General features: G+C 40.5%; 1 protein-coding gene across 3 annotated transcripts in view; it reads left to right on the forward strand.

Annotated features, from left to right (window-relative positions):
* The window catches only part of SASH1 (SAM and SH3 domain containing 1), an 835,969-nt gene that overhangs the window by 207,809 nt on the left and 604,229 nt on the right, over nucleotides 1–23,931 (forward strand). The window lies entirely within an intron of this gene.

Consider the following 23,931-nt stretch of genomic DNA (forward strand, 5'->3'; position numbering starts at 1 on the left):
GGCCATCCTGGAGTACCTCCTGCACCTCAAGCAGCAAGGGCTAGCCCTGTCCTCACTCAGAGTGCACCTGGCAGCCATCTCCGCCTTCCATCCAGGGTTCTTGGGGGGCTTGGTGTTTTTCCACCCAATGGTGGGATGGTTCCTTAAAGGGTTGGAGAGGGTGTTCCTCTACTCCCGCCCCCCAGTCACTCCATGGAACCTTAACCTGGTCCTCTCTAAACTCATGGGACCCCCTTTCGAGCCCCTTGCTTCCTGTTCTCTCCTCCATCTTTCCTGGAAGGTGGCATTTCTGGTTACCATTACCTCGGTCAGAAGGGTGTCTGAACTGAGGGCTCTCACCTCTGAGCCACCGTATACGGTATTTCACAAGGACAAGGTGTAGCTCTGGCCACACCCCAAGTTCCTCCCTAAGGTGGTCTCCCAATTCCATTTGGGCCAGGACATTTGTCTGCTGGTGTTCTTCCCGAAACCCCATACAGACCCGAGTCACCGCAGCTTGCACACCCTGGATGTGCGTCGAGCGATGGCGTTCTATTTGGAGCGCACCAAGCCCTTTCGCAAATCTGCACAGCTGTTTGTGGCTGTAGCCAAGAGGATGAAAGGCTTCCCAGTGTCGGAACAGTGGATTTCGTCTTGGATTACAAGCTGCATCCGGGCGTGCTATGAGCTCGCAGGTGTTCCTGTCCCGGTGGTCATGGCCCACTCGACCAGGGCGCAAGCGACTTCCACTGCTTTCCTGTCACAGGTCCCGATCCAGGAGATCTGCAAAGCAGCCACCTGGTCCTCGGTGCACACCTTCACAACCCACTACGCGGTCAACCAGCAGGCCAGAGAGGATGCGGCGGTTGGCAGAGTGGTCCTCCAAGCAGTTTTTCCGTGACTCCTACCCTCCTCCAGAGGTAAGCTTGTGATTCACCTAATGTGGAATGGACATGAACAAGCACTGAAAGAAGAAAAAACGGTTACTTACCTACTCGTAACTGTTGTTCTTCAAGATGTGTTGTTCACATCCATTCCACCACCCACCCTCCTACCCCTCTGTTGGAGTCGCCGGCAAGAAGGAACTGGAGGGAGTCGGGCTGGCAGGGGTATATATGCACGGCACAGTGGCGCCACTCGGGGGGCCCCTCTGACCTGATGGTAGCCACTAAGGGAAAAAGTTTCCGATGCTCATGCACGCGGCGCACGCACACCTAATGTGGAATGGACGTGAACAACACATCTCGAAGAACAACAGTTACGAGAAGGTAAGTAACTGTTTTTCTTTATAAAATGTTTCACAAATAAGCTAGTTTTCTCAGTGAAGTCTTTTACATAGATTTAATTTTGTAAAGGCAAAGCAGCTTAGACAATAAAGGCTTTTAAATGTTGTACCTTATGGGCTGTAGGTGTGTTAATTAGTTCATCTATCTCTCTCTGGGGAGAGGTGCATTGCAGCATCACTGCTGCCTTGGGGTCAGCAAGGCTTTAGATAATCGTAGCCCTGTGAAGTGTTGCTTTAATACTCAAACAGATACGTGAATTGCAAAATATGAGTTTAAGGGAAAATTTTTCCTTTCAAGACTTCTCAGCAGGCCATGCTTCTAAAATTCTTCTTTCCCCAAATTTGTTTCTCTGTATATAAACAACAGCATTTGACATATGATGAGGGCTTGTTGTACCTTCAGCTTCCGCTGCTTTGCCAATAGCATGAGGTGATCTGCCTCTTAAACGGTGCTAAGGGAACTAACTTGGCCAGGCAGCATTATTGGCGCAGAGATCAGCTTTGCTTCACTTGTAACATCATTGTGCACTTCAGAGTTTTCAAGTGAAAACAGCTGCCAGAAAGGAAGGGCTGTGTTTGTGATAAAGACCATTTCATGAAGACAAGAGTTTGTAGATTGCCTCTTTCTGCTGAATTAGCACTCAATTATGCTAAAGAGGGGAGTCTTTAAAGAATAGCCAGGACAAACCATAAACTGGATATTGGCAGCACAATAGCAGAGCGCAAATCTCATTCTGGCCTGCCGGTGTTCTGCCAAGATGTGCACAGCTACTTTCTAGACAGACTATGTGGAATTCTACTCATTCCGCTGATCATAGGGTGACCAGATATCAAGTGTAGAATAATCGGGACAGGGAAGTGGGGATAGTTGCCTGTATAAGACAAAGCCCCTAATATCTGGATGTCTGGTCACCCTAGCTGATCATCAACTTGTCTTGTGCTAAATTATTAATCAGGCAATCAGGCAAAAAAGTCATTTGCGAGAAAAGCTCTTTTGACACATTGAAAGGAAATGAGACATTTTGATCACCACTTAGGGAAGTGACTTCCATCCTCAAGTGGTACAGAACTGCTAAAATACAGTGAACCACAAAGGAAATACTATAGATGCCAAAAGATGCCATATATTATTGCTAAAACATTGACACCCAGTGAGGCAGAGAGGCACTCTCTTTGGCCCTATCTCTGGCCAAAAGGGGTGTGTTTTTTCATTTGTGTTCACGCAATGGGGCTAGCTTATTATGATTGAAAAGTCCTCCTAACACTTGTTAGGATGTAGGCTAACATGTTTGAAGTTCTGTTATATGTATAGTTAACATGGATTCAAATGGTCCATAGTATTGTAATATGTTATTTGATTGCCAATTAAGACTTGTTAACTAACTATCGTAAATGGTACTGTAAGGTTTTTCTGGACTAGACATGTATAGCTAAGACTTTGTAAATGCTAGTGTAGCACTACATAAACGTTTGTTCCAAGACACACTGGCAATCGATTACCTCCAGTTAAAAACTACCACTGACTCTTCATAAGTATTTGTTCAGTGACACAAACTTTTGTTCCAGTTTGTGGTTGACCCAAGTAGCTGGGGGACTAGGGAATTCCCACCAATTGTCCTGTGAGTGGTTTATGCTTCCTTGTCCCTGAGCAGCACAAAGAGAATGGAAAAGGGCCAGGTAATCTCGCTAGTAAGTGCTTCAAAGAATAGATGTAGATGCAAATGATTGGACTCTTGTTTGTAACCATTAAATATAGTAACATCATAGCGTGTTGGAAAAAGAGGAAGTAGAATAGCAAGCAGACTTGTGGTGTTACAAGCAATTATATGAAAGCCTTGAATTTCTTGAAAATTGTAAAACGTTAAACAATGAGAACGCTAGTTCATGTATTTACTACAGAAGCTAAGTTTCCATTTTATATAGTAGGGATGGCCAAACTATGGCTTGTGGCTCTTTTACAGTTAAAGTGAGGCTCTCAGAGCCCTTCACGCCACCCCCAATTCTCCGCCTACCAGACTGTGGTGGGGGCTCAGGGCTACTGCTGGTTGGGCTAGGGGGTTGCAGAGGCAACTGGTGCCTGCTGCACGTGAGGTGGGGGCACAATTTAAAGGTTTGCTCCCCAACAGCTTGAGTCACACACATACCCCCCGGCATACATCCCCTCTTTTCCTCAGTGGCCCCTTCCTTCAGATGTTAGCTCCGCGTGGAGAGGCAGTGGCAAACAACTGGGAGCTGCAGGATGGGGCCTCTGCTTTAGCTCCTTGGGGAGAGACAGCAGCAAAAACAGTGGCTCTCCCCGCAGCTCCTACCTGTTTGCTTCTGCCTCTGTAGAAACAATCCAGAAAAATACAGAATATTCCTTTGACCAGAACTTTCTGTTTTACAAGGAACAGAATGGAAGCCGCTATTCTTTTATTTGTGAAGACTTCCTGAGCTACCACAAATTATAGTGCTGCTGGGGTTGTGTTGTGGTGTTTGAGAATATCAGAGTATAATTTTCTTTCTACCATATATCCATCAGATTGTCAACACAGTACACTCCAACTCTGTCTCTGATGTTAGATAATAAATCTGGAAAGGTACAGTGTGTTTGTGTGTGTTTTTTTGTTCAGAACTCTGGCTCCTCTGCAGATACTCTGTGTGTTCATCTCTTTATGTAACAATCTAGGTGTGGTTTTTTTAATTCCCCCCAAAATCCTATCATCAGAATTTTCTCGTTCTGAAGAATGCTATCAGTATACAGATGTTTGTTTTTTCTCTCTAGATTGATATTCCTAAATGTCCACACATTAATCAAGCTATGTTTCAACATTTTCTGAAACAGTAGCCATTTTTTCCTCTAAACATTTCTCTGTTTTATTAGTACAAACCACAAGGTTGGTAACTTTGGAAGATTTTGCTCCACTCCAGAGTGCCTAAGTTGTTAAATATGTATTTTTCTGCACATGGTGTTCATTTAGCTCCACAGAGACAGAGAGAGCTGAATCCAGGAGGTGTTGACAAGGGTGACCAAAGTGATGGCCCAAGAGCTGCTTTTATAAATCAGTTTTTGTGTTAGTCTTATTGCTTTAAGTAATTCATATTAGTCAAAAGGGCTGTTGAATGAATTGAAACAATGTAAAAATTTTAAAGAAATTGCTCCCCAGCCAGACTTCTCAGAAAGACAGCTTCCTTCGTGACAAATAGTCTTGGAAGAATTTGAATTTTATCGGTAAATGTTGATTTCACTGTACACACACAAGGCGATGAAAAAATATTTCCATTAATGATAATCAAAATGTACAGAGAGGCAAAGTAAGAAAAATGCTGCTTGAGAGCTTACTAGAATTTCATTTCAGGCTAATATTTTGACATATGATGTTAACAGTTTGTGTTTTAACAGTTAATAAAACTTATACTTTTTGAATCTCATCATCTGCTGTCATTAAATAATTGACCACCTAACATTATCTGGCTCACCATAATTCCCTGCAACTGTGAATATTTAAACAAAATCTTTTAAAATGCTTAAAAATAAAATCATCTGTCAAAATGCTAAATAAAAATCAAATTGTGACAAGACTAGTGACAGACAAGCTCCATCTCATGCTTTTCTTTCTCACGCTGTAGAGGAAGAAATGGTCTGGGTTGGTAGCTTTGTTGGATATTTATGTGAAGAACTTTATATTCCATTATGTGCTCTAATTGATGGAATATATGACAAAGAATATAGGATGCGCAGTTTTAGGTATTGTTCATAAATGTGAATAAATATAAATTAATAGCCAAATTGTATCCTGTTTCTCAGACCTTCTTGACAACTGTTTGAAATGGGCCATCCTGATTATCACTACAAAATTTTTTTTTCTCCTGCTGATAATAATCAATTGGTCTCGTTAGAGCTGGTATGGCAACCCCCATTTTTCATGTTCTCTGTGTGTATATATATATGTATATATCTTCCTACTGTATTTTCCACTACATGCATCTAATGAAGTGGGCTTTAGCCCACAAAAGTTTATGCTCAAATAAATTTGTTAGTCTCTAAGGCGCCACAAGTACTCCTCGTTCTTTCTGCTAATGGGGGCCAGGAAACTCTTTCAGGTTTATCTTGTGACATTTCCTTTACATTGTTCCTTTTATATAAAAACATTTGAAGTAGCTCAGAAGTGTCTTGGATGTGATCTCCCACCATTGTGGACCCAGAGAATCCAAGGGGAAAGGGGACATCTTTCAGTAGCCTTGCTACCATTGAGCAGGCATCTTGCATTTATGCAAAACACTCCTCTCTGAGGGATCAGGTTATAAGTGTAGAATTTAAGTTCTTCAGAGAAAGTAAATTTAGGCTTGAATGTCTGAGCAAAGATCTGCATTGAGGGAGAGGAGAATGTTGTGGGGAATGGCTCCTTCCTATCTTGCCCCTATTGCCCACCTCCAAAAACCCAACAATGTACCATAATTGCAGTACACCCACAGTGCTTCCACAAAGGTATGGGAATAATGTAGTGGGTGCATCTATATTATTATTTATTTTATTATCTTAGTGTCCAGTCATGGACCAGGACCCCATTGTGCTAGGCGCTGTACAAACACAGAACATATGTATCTATATAACCAATCTGGATATTTATCTTTGTTTCCTCACTCTCCTCTCCATGACAGGAGTCATATCTCTCCCCTTCTAGTCCTCTTATTGGAGAGATGCCAGAATCAAGAGCTCTTTAGAAGTAGAAGAGATTATCTGGAATTTAATCTGAAATATATTTTATTTATTTTTATTTTATTAAATAATATTTTGTTAAAAATAAAATAAAGTACAGTAAATCCCATTATTCAGCAAACAAAAGATGGAAATAAAATGTTACTCCATCTTGAGAGTAATAGGCTAGAAAGAATTGACAGACGTGACCTTTAATATCCTTTCGCTTAAATGAGATGACACTTTTAATTAAACCAAAAATCCTTAACCCTAAATTCCTGTGTGCTGTTAAGATAGTCATTACACCATTTTGTTAAAGGCTAGCTTCAAATATTATGACTAAGAAGTGTAACTTTTAAATCTAGTTAAATTCAGGGTGGTTTTTTGCTTTGTATTGTTTTTAATCAATATAATTTAAATTCATTAGCACAGTGTCAATATGTCTAGGCCAAAAAACTGACCTACCTATCACTGTGCATCTAAACAAATTTAGTTATTGTGAGACTCCAAGAGGGGCATTCTTGCAAAGATGATCTTCAGTATTAAGCTTCAGTCAAGGTATGCTGATGGTTCTGTCAAGGTTCAATATTTTCTCCATTTTAAGCAATATTGAAAAGAATGCACAAACAATGGATCAGCCTTTAGTGCTACAAAATAAAAATATGCTTATACATTTGGCTGAACTTCTGTGAAAAATGATAATATAATCATCAAAATCATAGAAATAGAGGGATGAAAGGAACTTCAAGATCTCATCTAGTCCATCACCTGCACCGAGGCAGGATTAAATATACTTACATCACCCGCAACAGGTGTCTAACTTGATCTTGAAAAGCTCCAGTGATGGGAATTACACAGCTTCCTAGATAACTTGTTCCAGTGCTTAACTGTTCTTATACTTAGAAAAAAAATTCCTACTATCTAATCTAAATCTCCTTACCTGCAAACCAAGGGCCAATTGTTTTTTGTCCTATCCTTGGTGGACATGGAAAACAATTGATCACTGTCCTCTTTGTAACAACCTTTTATTTGTCTTCATTTGAAGACTGTTATGTCCCCTTCAGTCTTCTCTTTTCTAGTCGAGTATGCCCAATTCTTTCAATATTTCCTCATAGGTAAGGCTAAGATTTAGTCAGGGGTATTTTTGGTAAAAGTCATGGACAGGTCATGGGCAATAAATAAAAATTCACGGCCTGTGACCTGTCCATGACTTTTACCAAAAATACCCCTGACTAAATCTCTACTTCTGGGGCCCCGCTGCTCAGGAGGGAAGATAGGGGGAAGTGCTGGGGGTGACTGCCCCTCCCCCTGCCGCTGCTCCCGGGGACTGCTCTCTGGACGGCCTATGGGAGCCCCAGGACCGCTGCTACTCACGTGGTCCCTGGAGCCAGCCACACTGGCCTCCGTTCCAGCAATCCCCAGAGCCGGCTGTCCGAGCAGCAGCCCGTGCAGCTGGCCCTGGGGACCATTGGAGCAGCTGGCCCCAGGTCACTCCTGAAGTCAGCTGCACCAACCGCATAGGTCCTCATAGGTCCTGTGTTCTAAACCTCTTTTTGTTCACATATTTCTTAAGCTGTGGTGCCCCAAACTGGTCACAGTTCTCCAGCCGATTCGAGCACAACATTTACCTCCCATGTGTTACATACAACACTCCTGTTAATACCTCCCAGAATAACTTTTGCCTTTCTTTCAACAGCATCACATTATTGCCTCATATTCAGTTTGTGATCCACTAGAAATCTGAGATACTTCTCTGTAGTACTACTGCCTTGCCAGTTATTGCCCATTTTGTATTTTTGCATTTGATTTTTCCTTCCTAAGTGTAGTACATTGCATTTAGCTTTATTGAATTTCATCTTACTGATTTCAGACCAATTCTCCAATTTATCAAGATGATTTTGAATTCTAATTCTGTCCTCCAAAGTGTTTGCAACCCATCCTAACTTTGTGTCATCCGCAGATTTTATAAGTATACTTTCCACTCCATCGTCCAAGTCATTGATGAAAATATTGAATAGTACTGGATGTAGGACAGACCCATGTAGGATCCCACTTGATACATCCTCCCAGTTTCAGTGCAAACCATTAATAATTACTCTGAGTATGGTCTTTCAATTACCTTATAGTGATTTAATCTCTAGACCATATTTCCCTAGTTTGCTGATGAGAATGTCATGTGGGACTGTGTTAAAAGACTTGTTAAAGTCAAGATCTATCACATCAACTGCTTTCCCTCATCTGCTAGGCTGGTTACCCTGTCAAAGAATGAGATTAAATTTGTATGTCACAATTTGTTTTTGGCAAATCCATTTTGGCTATTACCTATCACCTCCTTATCCTTCACATTTGAACAAATTGATTGTTCCAGTATCTATTGGAGTCCTCAAAGTTAAACTGACTGCCCTATAATTCTGGGTATTAAAGTTAGGCTTATTGGTCTGTAATATCCTACATCCTCTGTTTTCCTCTTTTTGAAGATAGGTGCTGTGTTTGCCCTTCTGCAGTCCTCTGAGACCTCACCCTTCCTGAGTTCTCAAAGATAATCATTCATGATTAGGGCCCTACCAAATTCATGGTCCATTTTGGTCAATTTCACGGTCATAGGATTTTAAAAATAATAAATGTCATGATTTCAGCTATTTAAATCTGAAATGTCGTGGTGTTGTAACTGTAGGGGTCCTGACCCAAAAAGGAGTTGTGGGGGGGGTCGCAAGGTTATTGTAGAGGGGGTTGCAGAACTGCTACTCTTACTTCTGTGCTGCTGCTGGTGGCAGTGCTGCCTTCAGAGCTGGGCAGCTGAAGAGGGGTGGCTGCTTCCTGGGAGCCCAGCCCTGAAGGCAGAGCCACTGCCAGCAGCAGGAGAGAAGTAATGATGGCATGGTATGGTATTGGCATCCTTACTTCTGTGCTGCTTCCTGCAGAGCTGGGCCCTCAGTCAGCAGCAGCAGCCGCCACTCTCCGGCCACCGGGCTCTGAACGCAGCAGCACAGGAATAAGGGTAGCATGGTATGGTATTACCACCCTTAATTCTATGCTGCTGCTGACAGGGCGCTGGATTCAGAGCTGGGCGTCTGGCCAACAGCCACTGCTCTCTGGCCGACCAGCTTTGAAGGCAGCGCAGAAATAAGGGTGGCAATACCACAATCCTTCTAAAATGTGAGCCCCTTGCAACTCCCCTTAGGGTCAGGACTCCCAATGTGAGAAATGCTGGTCTCCCCCGTGAAATCTGTATAGTATAGGGTAAAAGCACACAAAAGACCAGATTTCACAGGGGAAGACCAGATTTCATGGTCCGTGATGTGTTTTTCATGGCCGTGAATTTGGTAGGACCCTATTTGTGATTCAGAGATTATTTTGGCTAGTTCCTTAAGTAGTCTAGGATAAATTTCTTCAGGCCTTGCCAGTTTAAATACATCTAATTTATTTAAATATTCTTGAATCTGTTCTTTCCCTATTGTAGCCTATGTTCCTGCCCCCCTTGTTAATATTAATTGTATTAAACATTTGGTCACAGTTAACTTTTTAGTGAAGACTGGAGCAAAAAAGGTGAATGGAGTCTTAATGTGTCTTTATTATTTGTCTGGTCTCTTAGTTTTAAGGTTAGTGATTTTTAAAACATCAGGGTTGGGTGCCACACAATACCACTTTTAAATTACCAGTGTGTTTTTCCATAATTATCCCCCACTCTTCTAAATTTTGTTTTCAGAATTCCAAAACAGCATATTGCTGAAACAAAAGGTTTTGCAATAAATCTGGAATTTTGTTTTTATTCATCGCCAGGAGTACCATCAAGGATGGACTCATATTTTTTATTTATTTTAACTTTAATGTATAGTGTACCTATATTTTTAACCACTCAAGCATTTTTGTCCTCTTATTTATGGTTTATGTGTTTATGGACTTTAACATTTCAACCCTGAATGTTCTTAATTGCAATCACAAAGATGGTGTTGCTTAATAGGCAATACAAGATTCATCATATGTGAGTTGCAATTTTCCAGTCTATTTTTGGCAAAACTTCTCAATATTTTATGTATTTATAATTATAATGTTCTTAAAAGAGAACTTGTCTGGTACCGACGAATGTTATATGTAGTGGTTTCCCCCTCTTCTTTTATCTTCTAATAGAATACTTCTGGGGATAATGATGTCTGCAGTTCATCCAAGTGTAAAAAAATAATAGTATTAGGTTAGCCAAAGTTTACCCAATGAAAAGTATTTTCCTAACCTTCAACAGTAAGTCAGTGCTCATTCATTGCCTTGATCTACTTTACAGTCATCCTATGTGAACCATTACATTTTTAGAGACCTTGATCTCATTACTTAGAGAAGATGAGGAATTTAAGAATGTTTGTTTTTGGAGAACTCTTACATAGAGAGGGTTTCTTGCTCTTTTGGGATGCTGGAGTAATAGTTGTTTCCATATGTTCAAGAACTTAGGCACCTAAACCCCAGATTTAGCACCATTGTGAGCCACAAAACCCCTCCTTAGCTGTCACCTAACCCTCTAGGTGCCTACATTTTGAGGGTAAAAGTTCCCGAGGTGCCTATATTTCTGCCTCTGAGCATGATGCTGCTGCTGCCATCCAGACACCTACCTCCCACCTAAACCCCAGTGTGATCCACAAACTGGGGAAAGATAGGTTTTTCTCCACCTATCTTCCCATTGGGACCTGATTTGTTAGGTATGCTCTGAGGAAGCTTAGCAGATCAGGCCCCATTCAAAATAAAGGAGGAGGCAGCCCACCTTATAACTTTTAGGCCAAGGGTTAGAGCACTCTCCGAGGATATGGGAGCCCTGCGTTTAATTACCCCCTCTGCCTTGGGGGGGAAGAAGATTTGAAACAGGGTCTCCCCTTTCTTAGGAGAATGCTCTAACCACTGAGCTACGGGATATTCTGATAAGGCACTCCCTCAGTCTGTTCTGTTGAAGTTCTTCCACTTTAGATAAATAATTAGTCATTGGAGCCAGAGGATGGGTCTCCTACCGCCTGGGTGGGTGCCCTAACCACTGGACGACAAAGTTATTCTCACTCTGTCTCCCAATAGATGTTTCATTATTTATCCACAATGGAACAGCTTCAACAGGAGAGATTGAGGGAGCCCCTACCTCAGACTATCCCATAGTCTAGTGGTTAGGGTAAGGTAGGTAGGAAACCCCTGTTTAAATCCTTCCCATCAGGGAGAAAGGGGAATTAAAACTGGGTTTCCCACATCCCAGGTGAGTGCTCTAACCACTGGGCTAAAAGTTATAAGGTGCGGGGGGCAGACCATCACCACCAATGTGGAGTGAGACCGACACTTAACTCATTCTCACAAGAAGCAACGTGTTTGCCTAAGGCTATGTCTACACTACAGAGTTAAGTTGAAGCAAGTTACACCAACAATCATAAACCACTGTAATTACATCAGTTGTGCATTTTCACACAATGCTTCTTGTCTTGGCAGAGCCCGTCCACAGTTGGTGCTCTAGCATCAAAAGAGAGAGCAGTGCACTGTGGGTAGCTATCCCACTGTGGAACTCACTACTCTCTGCATCTAGGAGTTGTGGGAATGGGGAATGGATTGCAGTGCGGTGCAGGCTCAACATCACATGATGCAGTGTTTTCTGTCCCATCATTCCATGGGCTTCCGACTATGTTTCATGCTATTTTTCAACCGCCCTGTAAACTGTGCGCCCGCCATCTCTGCCTGAAAGCACTGCCCTCTCATCTTGTTATGAACACAACGCTGCTGATCAGGCGGTATTTCATGAACTTTAAATCTGAACAGAGTCCGTGGAGCCTGCCCTGCTGTGTGCCATGGAAAGAAACAATTCCAGGTTACTTTCGGCATTCGTGGTGGGCCGCCGCTTTTGAGCTTGGGAAACAAGCACAGAGTGGTGGGATTGCATTGTTACGCAGGTCTAGGATGACGAGCAGAGGCTGCAAAACTCTTGGATGCACAAAGCCACTTTCCTGGAGCTGTTTGCAGAGGTGGTCCCTGCCCTCCAGCACAAAGACACCAAAATGAGAGCTGCCCTCTTGGTGGAGAAGCACATGGCAATCACTGAGTGGAAACTAGGAACCCCGGACTGCTACCGATCAGTTGCGAATCAGTTTGGAGGCGGGAAGTCCACCGTGGGGATTGCGTTCACACACATGTGCAGGGCCATTAATCACATTCTGCTACGAAGGACTGTGACTCCTGGAAATGTGCATGAAATAGCAGATGGCTTTGTGGCAATGGGATCAGACACACCCCTCTCATCGGTCAGCATCTCTCATTGGTAGCTTAGATGGCTCCCCATCCAGAATAGTTGCTTTTATGGATTCCATTTTTAGGTTTTTCTCTCTTCCCCCCATGCATTGTACAGGGAGCATAGGTACCTAATTTAGGCTTTGTGGATCCAAGTATTGTTCCAGTGAGTTCTGAGACATCTAAGTGGCTTTGTGGATCCAGGCCATGAGGTTGGATCCATTGCCCTCTGAAGTCACTGGGAGCAGCCTTCCATTGACTTTGATGGGCATCAGTTCCAAGATTTCTGAAATTCTCTGTTGTTTGTGATACTTCCAGAAGGAATGACTAAGTGATAAAGGGAGAATATGCAATTTCTCAGAATATACATTGTGAAAAGAATAATTTTAATATGGATTTAAAATTGAGATCAATCTTTTAATGACACACTCTGGTAGATTTTCAGAGTGGTGTTTGGTGTATTTGGATGTATAGACACCACTATTCATGTTGATGGGATCAAGTTCCTAAATTCTCCAGCATCATGCTGAAGAATTACCCTGTTCACTAGCAGATTTATAGGGTATGATATTATTCCAGTTTAGTCATGGGCTTGTGTTTTTAACTTTCACAGTGAAAATTAATAAAGGGGAAAAGTATATTTCTTTCATAATAATTTATATTTTAAAACAACATTCACCTGGAGCAAATAGCTCAGGCTTGTTGAAATTTTTATTTGTTTGATTAAAAAAAAAGATTCCAATCAATACCACTGTGTGTGAGATAAATTAAAATGTAACAAGTAATTGTCATTAATCTGGCATGTTCGAATTTTAAAACTTTTTTTTTAAATGAGTTCTCAATAGAGCATTAAACTTTTCCTCTGAATGAGGAAATGTCTACAGTATATGCAAATATAGGGCAATACATCCATTGTTCTGCTGCTTTTCTGCCTAGGGGGGCACTTTATGAGGTGTCTGTGATTACAGGTGTTTTCATTTCAAAATATAATTTCCCCTAAAATAGCAACAATCACTGCTGACAGCAAAACAAAGCCATGCCAATATCAGCAGCATAAATGAACTCAAGAGCCCTTCTCATAGGGATAACTGGTGAGGAGACACATTGCCCTTGGCATTTTAAATTTGTTGTATTGCTTTCTGTGAGAGGTGAGTACAGTGCTTCTCACGGAGCCACTGTGAGAGGCACTGCAGAGTGATGAGGCTACTATTTCCGTCTGCACTTGAAAACACATTTTTGTGAGGGGTTCAGGGAATGAGAGCCTTTCTACCACCATACACATGCTGATCTGTGTGCAGGCCAGCAAAGGTTGGTGGAGGAGGCAATGAGAGTTGTTAGGGTAGTATTGCAGAAGGAGCGCAAAATTACCTTTACTACTAAAATGTGCATTTCTGTGTATCTATTAGACGTGTAGCCAAATTGTATTTTGTTATAAGATTTTTAACTAAATTTAGAAAAAAAAATCCCAAATGAAGATCTTTAAACTAAAGTTAAGGCTGTATATACATATAAATTACTGCAAAGTGGGGAGAGGGACTGTAAAAACACTCAGCTGTAATATATAGTGCTTGTCAGCAGTAGATCTCAAAGTGCTCTACAAAAGAAGTCAGTGTCATTATCCTCATTTTACAGATGGGAGACTGAGTACAGAGAGATGAAGTGATTTGCCCAAGGTAACCCAGCAGGCTACTAGTGGAGCCAGGAACCCAGGCCACCTGTCTGTGTCACAGTTAGTGCTCTATCCATTTGGCAACACTGCTTCAATTTTTTTTTCAATAGGCACTAACATTGCTCTGGAAATTTATGTTAGACTTTTTTTTAAAGTAAAATGTCTATTTCTTCTTACCTCATGTCCCCACCATCCACTTTTCCCCTCCTTCTTTTATTCTTTAACTCCTCTTCAGTTTCCCAGACATTCTTTTACATCTATTTTAACCTGCCCCTCCCCTTTCTTTGTCCCCAACCTTTTCATCTTCACTGCTCAGTGAAATGATGCCCCCATGGATAGTCTTCCCCTCATGCCAGTCAAACTTCCACCAATTGAGCATGTCTCTCAAGTGATCTCCACCTATTCTGAACTCCTGCAGCTCTCCTCCTCTGTCCCATTATGGGAAGCTGCGAGAGGGAAAGGGGATGGTCCCCACAATTCTACCTTGCAGGATTTAAGTTCAGAGTGCATCTGTTTCATGCCTTTTTCTCCAGTCAAATGACATCTTGCAAGAACCAGTGTTAGGTTTGCCAACCATCTCGAATTCTGAGAGGTAATCCCAAATTCCATGGCAGTGATGTATTGATCTGATTGGGAATCCCAAATGTCCTTAATTCACAGAGTAAATACTTCCCACCCTCATTTATAGGAATAGCACAAATAATAGGTTACACGGTGTCTTTGCTCACACAGTAAGATGTACTTTAGAGAATCCAGTGAGAGTAATCTTCATTTGGCTGGACAAACAGGTCCATTTCTGACTCCCTTTCATACACAGAACAGGCAGTCATCCCTGAGTCCATTCAGTGCAGTTGCAGAGCCTGTAAACATGGCCTCTGCTGATTTCTTTTGCTAATGGGGGTGAAGCCAACCCTCTTGCTCCATCCACTGCTGCTCCTCATTGAAAGAAGAAGGGGAGAAGGTGATCTAAGGGACTAACCTGCTCCCAATTCCCCTTCTCCCCTTCTCTTTCCAAGAGGGAGTTGAGCTGGAGTCCATCTTTTCTCCTTTCACATCGGGTAGTTGGTAGCCATGGTTACAGGTTTCAGAACTACAGTGAGCTGCACCAGGAGCATTCGAATCACAGAGGGGGTTCTGGGGAATCCTCTTGTAACACATATTGGACAGCCACTGCTTTAGGATACTAATATTTTTGCAAAGAAAGTTAGAAACATCCTTTATGGGTAAATGCTATAAAATATAATAGGGATTAATCTGCGAGGGTTAGAAAATATTCTAAAAACTTAGAAGTAGAGAACTGTAATTTTCTATCAATATTTATTATAGTTTCCCATAAGAGATGGTTGGTGCCAGGAATGAGGACATGCAGTGCACCTGATGAGTCTCCAGGCAGTTTATGAGCAGAGTGAGCCACAGCAAGGCCACCTGATTGACCACTCTGCTTGATTGGCCAAGGAAGTCAGCAAGACTGCTCTTAAACCCAAGAGCAACAGCTAATCTTTGGCTACTCAATGCACATGCCTGCAGCTGTGGTCTCTCCTATGCCTATCCTGCTCCTAGCCTTGCTTCAGCCCTAATCCTGCCTTGTTCCCAGCCTTGCTCCTGACCTCAGTCTGCCCCAGCCATGCCTCCCCTAGTTGGTTCCTGACTCCAAATCTGAGCCATGGCTCTGACTCCTGGTCCCTGACTCTGACCTTCAGCACTGCTCCTGGCCTCAGACTCCAGCTCTGTTCCAATCCCTAGGCCTGACCACCTCTGTTCCAATCTCTAGGCCTAACTGCTCACATCCCGTTTTGTGACAGTTGGAAGCCCAAGAGGATGTGAAAGTAAAGGTAAAAAATTGGACTTGATTTTCCAGAAGAAAATGTTTGTAAATATGTCCAGCAGCATATTTTTTGTCATTGTGGCATGAAGCTTTGAGCCAAAGTGTGCTACTTTAAAATAAACTAAGCAAAATCTTAAATCAACAAAAACTGTGACTGCCTAATATGGCATTGGAAAAACCATTTTCAGTTTCAGGTGATGTGTCAAAGGAAAAGTGAAATTGTTTCCTTTAGTGGTAAGGAACTCTTCTAAGGGCGTTGAATTTCTGTCATGATGCAGATGAATCAGCAGATGCAGTTTCCATTAAGATTAAATCAAATGTGGAAGATCATTCTTTGAAATGCCACTAACAGATCATCAGTGAAGTACAAAAATTATCATTCTGCCTTCATTATTTAGAAAGCTGCTCAGCACAACCTTCTGTAGACTAATTGCAACTGTCATGTATTGCACAATATGACCACAACATCTTTTGATCATGGTTTAACAATCCAACGTTCCAGTGAGTTTTCTACATCCTCCAAGTGGTTCGAGGTTACAGTAGCTTAGTGTACTGCATTATTATAATCCAACAACGGTTACGTCGTCAAAAGAACTAGAACACTGAGTCCATTTTTTTATCATAATGTTCCCTTTGATCTGGAAATTAATCTCTGCTCAGGAACGTGGACTTACTGTTGACAATTGCCTCTCTTCCTGAGCATATAATGGTGGTTTTTGCAGTTATGTGAGCCTAATAATCATAGCAATCAAAATGGTGGAAGATGAACCCACACTTCTACTGATATGTGCAATGAGGTGCTAAGGTTAAGATTAAATATGAAATCACAGCTGGATCACAAGTTTTTTTGTTTCGGGGTAACGATTATACAAAGAAAACTAAGGCTGTCTGATCAGGAAGTTACTCTCTTCAAAGCAACTAACATTTGAATGTATTCTACATATAGTTGAAAAGAGATTTCCATTTGAGACCACACCTCTGAAGATTTTTTCAGCGCTTGGAGTAAAAATCTCATATGAAGATTGATGGCAGCTGCAGAAACTGTCAAAGTGCAGTTTGTTGGAGAGTGCTTGTAGGACATGCCTATCCATACCAGAAAGGAGTTGTAGATCATGAAGAACCTGTGAATTTGTAGAAATAGGGTATGTGTGAAGCTATGAAATCAGAACTCTGTGTTAAAGTGATCTACACAATGGCCTGTTGTGACTTTTTCACTTGTTTTTTAAAAAAAGATCTCATAACAGCCATAGTGTACAAAAGTATTCCTTTAAGATGAAGACAGCTTAAGGCTGTTTCCTTGATAATTTGAATTTCCTGCCTAACTAAATTAGTTGCAGGCTGAATTCCAAGAAAGCTGAAAACTACTCTCTTTCATTGTTTGAATTTGTGTTATCAATTACTGATCATAGATTTAATGAATATTATATTTGACTTTTATTTTTATATAAATGTACAAGGATTTATGGATGAGTACCTTGGAAAGTTCATTTGGACATTTAAATTCAGCATATAATATGTAATGTTCAGTTCTTTGAACTGGAGTTTAATTATATAGAATTATGCTATATATCTTTTTTTCTTGTCATTCACAAACTTTAAAAGCAAACTAAATTAAATATCCTAAGCTTGAATTCTTTAAACCTAATCCTATATGTTCTTGAGATTTGGCAGTCAGTTCACACTCTATTCAGTTCACACTCTATTTCCCACGCACCATTAGCCACTTTGCTTTACACATAATACTGTGCATATTTCTCTGTACTGCTGCTTCTTCTACCTATGAGATCTTAGCAGGAGTCACATTGTATATCAGAGTGAAGATCTGGGATTAGGGGAGCAAGTTCTTCTGTGAACCACAATAGTCCCATTGTATACCCCCCTATGTAAACAGTCCCAGCCTCAGTCTAATGTCTGGCCTGAGTGTAAGCAGTCCCAGCCAGAGTCTGGGTATTGGAGTTGGGAGCAATGAAGGATGCAATGCAATGCCTTGAATTTCCTTCCTCAACAAGAAAGCTCACCCATAGCGTAAGGTATCACAACTGAACAGAACAGGCCACTGGGTCTTTGCTGGATCTGAAAAGAGTTTGTTACAGATTATTTTTCAATTGTGTATGTGCCAAATGTACCTCTTAGTTTGAGTGGTGAGCGCATTCAACAAATATTATCAAGATACATTATTTTTATATTACTGCCCAACACTACCGTTTATAAGGCACACCTGATCTGTTCAAAACTGTGTGAAATGTTACCTTTATGGGTTAGATATCTGTCCTTTGTGTGAGATTTGCCATTTCCCCCCTTTGCGTTCTCCACCTTATTTAGAGCAAGCCCATTTGTCACCTTCAAGGGATTGAGTTACACAGAGGTGCTTGGTGCAAGAATTTTCAGTGTAACATGCACGTCAGGAAAAAATACTGTGATGTTGTTTTGTATAGAATCCAACTCAATAGGCTGTAGTAGTAATCCAGTACCAGCTGTGAAAGTTCAAGGCAAGGACGGACTCAAGGCAGAAAGTCTAATATGTGGACAGAATTCTCCTAGTAGTGTGATACGATACAAACAGAATACCAGATATCTAAAGGGTATGCAATAAGCCCCTACAAACTGCATGCCATGTACGACAGAAGGTTTGGAGAGATGTGCATGTCACTGATAACCTGGTGAACATCAGGTGTTTTAATTATTTTCTTTTCAATGGTTGTGCACTTTCAGGCTTCTGAAAGTTCATTTGACTTATTATCTGGTTGAATGTGATGAGTTCTACAGGCAGCTTTGCACAGCATGGCATTTTAAAATAAACTAAGCAAAACCCTGTCAAGAGATTACCGTGAAATAATGGAGATCAGATATAAAGCAATTCTTCGAACTACAGTAAAATGTAATATTTCAAAAAGCAATATTAGATTTGAGAACAGAGCATGTAGCAGACATAGCCTGTTTTGCTTTGTAATTGAAATTTCCTGGGATCTGAACAGCCATATGACCCTAAAGAAGAGAATTAGTGATTGCAATCATATCCAGCTAATCAAGCCTGCTGAAATGAGCCATATTTGAAAATTCTCCACGTACACAGGATGTTTCAATAAGATTCTAAAATTTTCTCACACATTTCCACAGTGGTTCAGTGTTACACATTTGCTAAAATTCCTTAATATCATCAAATGGAATGTGGAGGAGGGATAGTTTATTGAGGGAAGAATAAGGTTGGAGAGTTCTGAAAGCCTCAGTTCAGCTGCTGTTACCATTTTGTATGAATGTGTGGTCTGTACATTGCTCTTATGTAATAATTGAAAGTGCACTGAGGTACAAGTTTAATGTAGCTTTTGAGTTAGAAACAATGCCTGATCCCATGAGAGAAATACACACAGACTTCCCCCCACCCCCTCCCCCAATTGATTTTTCATTTAATGGGAAGGAGGATATTGTGTTAGATATGCCTGAATAAAAAAACCTTTATTTTTTAAAAAAGTTAATTTTTAAGCAACATTCTTTACTAGACTTCTGTTTCAGACATCTTAACTCTAACCTACATAAGTACACAATATGTTTTCTTCCACAGTCATGCTGTAAATTGCACTCACACAGTAAAAGAATAATTTCTGTAGGTATAGCCTTTTAGGAGCAATGTTTGAAAATGTTTTACCATAAGGAAAGAATGAATTATTTAAAAATGATTTAAACATATTGTGTGCTAGGTCTTTTTAATCGTAACAATTGTATCACTAGAGGAAGAGGAGGTTTGTCTGCCTTTGCTGGTTGACTGCAGTAAAAGAAAGAGGCACCAGTTAATATTGCTTTATTTGCACTAGAGCATATCCGGCTTCGTGGCAATTTTTCCATGTCTAGTTCTATGGATTGAGCAAGGGGCTAGAAATCAGGGATTCCTGGATTCTCATTTCAGTTCACCTACTGATTTACTATGCAACCTTTTTGGCCTGTGTAATGCAGAAAGTCAGACTAAGGTGATCACAATAATGGTCTCTTCTGGTCTTAAAAACTATGAATAAAGTGCTTACCCTCTCTGTATTTCAGTTTCCTCATTTGTAAATTGGATTAATACTTGCCTTTAGAGCTCATGGAGGGTGCTAGAGGATTATCGAATGTTTGTATAGTTCTTTGAAAAGATAAAGGAATAGTATTATATAAATTCTTAAATACTGTTATGGACTTTTCTTTAAACATTTACTAAAGCACCATACAGCTATCAGTTTGAATCTAATACAGTTAACACTTATATCGATGTGATATATAATGCAGACATTTCTCTACACACTCATAAGGGATTGCTACAAATTAATTTACAGAGTAATCCACAGGGGTCTCCTGTGCTCTGTGCATGTTTGTGGATATATGATAAGGTATTTGTGGGCTGGAGAGGCAGCTAGATTCATGCTCGTTAAGTCTCAGAGTCTCTGCCTTTCTCCCCTGCTAGCAGTGCACAACGTGCTGTGGGTTTGTGATTTGGAACTACAGCACTGAAGGAACTGAGCTGAAACCACCAGTCTAATTTGACTTTGGTCTTTTTTCACTTGACTGATCAGAATGATTTTCAGTCACTCCAGTCAGGGCTGGAGTCCCAGAGGTGAAAAGTCAGCAAGTAATCCATTTAGCCACCAAGTCCTCCAGGTGGAACTTGAAAACTATAACAATTTTTGTTTTCTCTTCTCTCTTACCATAGCATTGCCATAGTTAATGTTGTGTCAGAACTTCCATTTTAAACTATGTTTTGCATGAAGTTTAGAATTTGCTAGAAAAGTTTCCTACAAGCTGAAATTTGGCATAAAATGTCGTAATGTAGGAGCCTTTTTTTCCTTTTGGCACCAATTTAAAATGCAGTGGTGTTGATAAACAATAGAATTATTGGGCCAGAACGTCCCCCTTCCTCTCTCCCCCCACGCCCCACCCCGCCACGAGATCCATGCACAAAGGAGAACTTGGGTAAGTGAGCTTCTCTTTCTGTGTGGAAAATGGGGGCTCAGCCATGTGTGTGGCAACTTTCTCTTCCCAACCTCTCCATACTGGGTGAGGATCTCGTCGCCCTGTCTGGGATCTGTGCTGGTCAAGGGGACGTGTGTAAAGCAGGAACAAAGCTGGCAGAGGAAAACATTGTAAACAAATATACTATCAATTTAAACATAATTTGTTATACAAAAGACACAATTCTTTACATGCTATATGTTACCAGCAGCTCCCTAGATTACTAAACTGGGGGGGGGGACCCATCTCTTTATTCTTTTTTGCTCAGCTTTTGCATTTCTTTCAAGTTGGACAAGAAAAATCTATTAAAACAACTTCACTTTTGTTTACAAACAATTTCAGCTTTCAGATACCAACTCCTGTAATGTTTGTGCTACAAATATTGTAGGGAAAATGTTATTTGTTTTAAATCAACTGGGGACATTACAATTATTTTTTAAAAATCATTTCTACCGTTTTAGATTTTGGAAAAGCTTGGTTCTTGGGACAAATTTGAGTTGACTGTCCTTTTAAAAAATGAATATGGTAAGTCACTTAAGTGCATCTTTAATGTAACTGCATCCAAAAACCAATATTTTATGATTGATATTTTAAAAAATAAAATTAAAGAAAGAAACCAAACAGATAATTCAACCAGCTGAAACTGATTACGTAGAGTATCTAATTTGAGCAATGGAACATTCTGAGCCTTCTAAAAGCAGCAAGAGCATGCTGAATGTAACTAAAATCCCAACTGTAGTGTTTCTGACTCTTGCAATTTTATCATGAGTCTCGTAATATTTGATATTTTTATTAAAACCCCAGCTCCTGGAGTCAAGTGATTTTTCCTCCTTGGAAAGAAAAATAACTTGGTAGCCCTCACTTGTGGAGAAAATGTGAACTCTAAACGTTCAAAAACCAAAGGGCTGATAAAAAAACAGATTTTTTTTTAATCACACAGTTGTAAAGCCAATATCATGCTGTTTGGAGCCTGATTCATAATTTATGTTTGGGGGTTGGCAGTATCGTGATTGCTGAAGGCTTGAGGCACTAATGGGATTTGAATGTTACATTACTTTCACTATTTTATTGCTACAAATGAGCTCAGAGTAACATTGTGGAAACAACACTGGAATCAGAGTGGAGAATGAGAACAGGGTGCATGGAGGAAGGGGGAAATCTGGGAGAGGGTGGCTTGGGAGACAGAGAGACACAGGAGAGGAGCTTTCCTTCCTTCCCTTTCCTTCCTTCCTTCCAATCATTTTCCTTCTTCTCATCTCAACTGGCTTCTCTTTCTCCCCTCATTTTCTTTCTCATCCCAACAAGAAAACATGAGAGGATTAATGACCTCTCTGTGCCCTGACAGCATGATAGCTCTGGATGCATAATGATGTTATCCCACTCATCCACCCACCCCCAGTTGTTGTTATGCATTATTCTTATTGCTTATTTCAAGTGGATATCTTGTGAGGGGCCTTTTTTCAGGTTCCACCCCTTCCACTTCTCCCTGAATTTTCTAAGTGTTGAGTGGGCATTAACCTGTTTAAAGCCCTTGGTAGCTGTGCAGCGCTTAGAAAATGTACCCTCCAAAGCAAGAAAACTCATGGGTAATTTTATAGTGATGGGCTTTCTGTGGCTCCTGTGTGACTCCCATAATTTTGCCCTACATTTCCAATACACGAAGTGAAGTCCATTTAATGATATGCTCAGGTATTAGTTCTCTTAAAACGATTATGCTCAAGTATCAAAATGTCAAAACAGTCTATGTGCTTGTTTTTTGGGGGGGAGGAAATTTTACTTATTGATATTTTGAGTCTTTAACAATAATAAATCATTACAATTCCATTGACTTGATATGAATAGGTACATATCTTAATACAGGGCACAAGATATCCACAGAGTTTTTATGTCTGAAATTGAGCACTATGAAAAAGGGACAATTATTTGAAAGACATTTATCAGTGCTGAGGCTAATGCACACTAGGAAAGCTGGCTAAGCATTTCAGAAATAAAAGCCTGTTGTTTACTACGAATCTTTAACTAACTCTTGGTGTTTTGAAGAGAGATGGATTCAATTATTTTAAAGTTGACAAACTGTGATCAATATTCAATTACTGGTGTGTTAATTAGCAGATGATAGTTTGTCTCTATTATTAGCATAGGCTAATGAACAACTTTTTGTTTTGATTGCTTGGCCACTTGTTATTAGTGACTGTGATAGATTTTTTTGGAACTTTCGATTATTACTTGTACCACCATATTCTCAAGTGATGGGAAATTTCTGTCAATAATTGGGTTTTAAATGTTTACATTTCTATGTGCTCAGTTAAAATATAGTATCCTGAAGTGCTTCTTTGCATTAACATACTGAAGGCAAAATCATAAGGGGTGGAGCAGAACCTTTCTGGACTTTTCTGTTAGGCCCTGCTATGCTCACATTGTTGACGCCGGCAAAACTCCCATTGACTCTAATGGGAGAAGGCTTGACTCCTTAGTGCTCATTGTGACGAGGAGTTTCAAGTGTGAAAGTGACCATATCCTAATTTCCAGTCTGCTATCTGTGGTCATGCTTCAGATATTAGCAGCCCTAGCTACATGATGAAAACAAAGTTTGTATATTTCCTTCTGTGCATACACCGATGATATCCTTCTAGTTCGATTTCAGAGTGAGGACAAAACAAGAACTGGGACTCACTGCTACATAACACTAATGAAATCCTGGAGAATTACATCCTCTGCTGTCACTGGAGATGTTGCCAGGATGAATAACATTAATAAAACAAAGCTGCTAAATTTAGGACATGATATTAATCTATTGTCTGTTCCTGAAAGCTCAATTATTTAGGGTGATGGAACATTAATGCAAAGTTTAATGGACTATTGAGTCAAGGAATATTGGTAGAGAGAAAGTTTTTAATGTATTACAACCTCATTTTAACTTCCCAAATGTTGGTACATGTCGGGGAGCTATATTAGCACACTTCCAATGAGCCCATCAATTTCTGCAGAATATATACTATACTTTACTTTTTGTAGCTCTTTTGGTTGTAAGAAAAACTTTCCTAATGCAATAGGATATATTGCTCTCTGGCCTACTCTGCAGACAGAGAACCTGAAATAATAGTTATGGTGAAGTTTGAATGGCCCAACATTCCATTTGAAAAGTGACTCTGATGCCCAATGATGAATATTTATACGCTAGCATTTTTAAAGATGCCCAATCTAATCATTTCATTAGAAACACCCAGTAGCTCTGCAGCAAATCTTGAGTACCACCACCTTTCCATCCCCAATCTCATCCC

Source organism: Natator depressus, chromosome 3, assembly GCF_965152275.1.
Source record: "Natator depressus isolate rNatDep1 chromosome 3, rNatDep2.hap1, whole genome shotgun sequence".
NCBI classification, from domain to species: Eukaryota; Metazoa; Chordata; order Testudines; family Cheloniidae; genus Natator; species Natator depressus.